Source organism: Octopus bimaculoides, chromosome 20 (genome assembly GCF_001194135.2).
Source record: "Octopus bimaculoides isolate UCB-OBI-ISO-001 chromosome 20, ASM119413v2, whole genome shotgun sequence".
Lineage (NCBI taxonomy): Eukaryota > Metazoa > Mollusca > Cephalopoda > Octopoda > Octopodidae > Octopus > Octopus bimaculoides.
In genome coordinates this window covers 23,814,260-23,817,292 of record NC_069000.1, presented here as the reverse complement: position 1 = coordinate 23,817,292, position 3,033 = coordinate 23,814,260, and the positions used below count along the sequence as shown (strand labels likewise).

The 3,033-nt window shown below is 41.9% G+C and overlaps 1 protein-coding gene across 3 annotated transcripts in view; it reads right to left on the bottom strand.

Annotated features, from left to right (window-relative positions):
• The window catches only part of LOC106879445 (zinc finger protein 423), a 34,517-nt gene that overhangs the window by 11,430 nt on the left and 20,054 nt on the right, over positions 1 to 3,033 (bottom strand). For 2 of the 3 annotated variants that reach the window (XM_014928999.2, XM_052975130.1), the window contains exon 2: positions 97 to 171. The gene's annotated coding sequence lies outside the window, so the exon portion shown is untranslated. Of the gene's footprint in view, positions 1 to 96; positions 172 to 562; positions 681 to 3,033 lie in introns of all 3 variants that reach the window. The other variant, XM_052975129.1, reaches the window with a different exon arrangement.

Below are 3,033 nucleotides of genomic sequence, written 5' to 3'. Positions count from 1 at the left end.
CACACACATAAGATATGGGCTATTTTTAACGACATACTATTACATAATGTACTAATGTAATATTTAGTAAGTACATTTTGGTCTAATTTCACTTACTTGTAGCATCACTGGCTTTGTTCTTCATAAGTACTAAACATTTGATGAAGGTGAAAAACTGAAGGCCAATGAGCTCTGAAATATAAAGAATAATGACAAAAATATCACGAAATATTTTTTTAACAGGGAAGATTTAATATTATTACTAATTTTAATATGTATATATAAAACAAAACAGGAAACTGGAAATATTTTGTATTACTTATTCACCATTACATGTGTTTTATTTGCTTATAGGAATTTGTATGTATGTATGTATGTATGTATGTATGTATGTATGTATGTATGTATGTATGTATGTGTGTATGTATGTGTATAAATTATAGCTAAAGTTGAAATCCTGTGCTTATTATGTATGGTAATACTAATTGGTAAAATCAGTGATTGATACTTCTTGATGAAACTATCCTCATCCATACACATCACATGACCAAACCAGCACAACCTTCCCTTCTGCACATTATACCTGATCCGCTTAGGCTTGATTTTCCTCTCAATGTATTTGCACTTTGTTGTACATGCTCATTGACATTGCACATCCTCTGGAACATGGTAGCTACATTTCTTTCTAGCCTTTGCATGTCCTACACAAATACAATAAAAATAATACAGTAAGAATAATCACAGGACATAACAACAGATGTCTTTCGATTAAGGACAAATTAAATTAAGCTGGCAAATATATATATATAGGGAATTGTATCAGACTGCCAGAAGGGAAGCTAAGCGACAGGTTTATTTAGCCAGAGGGGAAGCAGATAAGAAAAAAATTGCCAATGTTCTGCGCCATGAGGACCAAAGACTTGAGGTATTTCATGTTGCAAGACAGTGTGTGAGAGAGAATTGTGATGTCGTGGGAGAGAAATGTGTTCGCATGGATGATGGTACGCTTGCATTAAACGAGGCTGCAAAGAAAGAGGTTTGGAGACGCCACTAAGAAAGGTTGCTCAATAAAGAGAAGGAATGGGAGGAAGAGAGTCTGCTGAATGTCAACCCAACAGAGGGACCAGCAATTCGAGTTGACAGTACCATGGTAGATAAAGCTATTAAGAGTATGAAGACAGGGAAAGCCCCTGGCCCATCAGGAATCACTGCAGAGATGCTCAAAATATCTGGCAGTGTCGGCTATAGCCTAGTCACCCGTATTGTTAACCAGGTGATATATGAAGGAGTCATACCCAATGACTGGTGTAGCAGCACCATAGTCAACTGCTATAAAGGTAAAGGTGACGCTTTAGATACAAATAATTATAGAGGTATCGAGTTGTTAGATCAGGTAATGAAAGTCACCGAGAGGGTCATAGCTCAACTAATTAGGGAGAGAGTCAGTTTAGATGAGATGCAGTTTGGGTTTGTGCCAGGGGAAAGCACCACTGATGCTATATTTCTGGTAAGACAGCTGCAGGAGAAATACCTAGCCAAAGATAAACCTCTGTACCTGGCTTTCATTGACATGGAGAAAGCCTTCGACAGGGTCCCCCGATCCCTTATCTGGTGGTCAATGAGGAAACTTGGGATAAATGAATGGTTAGAGTTGTGTGAGCAATGTACAGAGATGCTGTCAGTAAGGTGAGGGTTGGCAACGAGTACAGTGGAGAATTCTAGGTAGAGGTAGGAGTCCACCAAGGTTCAGTTCTCAGCCCCTCCTATTTATCATATTCCTCCAGGCGATAACAGAGGAATTCAAGACAGGATGCCCTTGGGAACTCCTCTATGCTGATGATCTTGCACTAATTGCTGAGTCACTATTAGAACTAGAGAAGTTTCAGGTATGGAAGCAAGGACTAGAATCGAAGGGCCTTAGAGTCAACCTAGCTAAAACCAAAGTCCTAATATGTAGGAAGGTAGACAAAACACAACCCCCTTCAGGTAGATGGCCCTGCTCGATCTGTAGAAAAGGCGTAGGTAGAAACTCTATAAGATGTACCCAGTGCAAGCTATGGACATATAAGAGGTGCAGCAATATCAAAGGAAGGTTAACTAGGAAGTTAGTTTTTGTATGTGGAAGATATTCAGGAGCAATAAACACTGAAAATGTGCAGAAAACAACCTTTGCCACACTCCAGGGAGAAAAACTAGAATTAGTTTATAGTTTCCGTTATCTAGGTGACCAATTTTGTAGTGGAGGAGGGTGCGCTGAAAGTATAGCTGCTAGAATAAGAATAGCCTGGGCAAAGTGCAGAGAGCTCTTACCTCTGCTGGTGACAAAGGGTCTCTCTCTCAGAGTAAAAGGCAGACTGTATGACGCATGTGTACGAACAGCCATGCTTCATGGCAGTGAAACATGGGCCGTGACTGCTGAAGACATGCGTAAGCTCGCAAGGAATGAAGCCAATATGCTCCGGTGGATGTGTAATGTCAGTGTGCATACTAGACAGAGTGTAAGTACCTTGAGAGAAAAGTTGAACTTAAGAAGCATCAGTTGTGGTGTGCAAGAGAGACGATTGTGCTGGTATGGTCATGTAGCAAGAATGGACGAGGATAGCTGTTGAAAAAGTGCCACACCCTAGCAGTTCAGGGAACCTATGGAAGAGGTAGGCCCAGGAAGACTTGGGATGAGGTGGTGAGGCATGACCTTCAAACATTGGGCCTCACCGAGGTGATGACTTTTGACCGAGACCTTTGGAAATATGCTGTACGTGAGAAGACCCGGCAAGCCAAGTGAGAACTAAATTCGACGACTGGCACCTATGCCAACGTCGTCTCCTTCATTGGACACGAAACTCAGATTGCGAGGACCTGTTTGGGGCAAGCAAAAGTGAAATTGTGATGGCACCAGACTGGCTCTTGTGCAGGTGGCACGTAAAAGCACCCACTACACTCTCGGAGTGGTTGGCGTTAGGAAGAGCATCCAGCTGTAGAAACTCTGCCAGATCAGATTGAGCCTGGTGCAACCTCTGGCTCACCAGTCCTCAGTCAAACCCATCCCAGCATGGA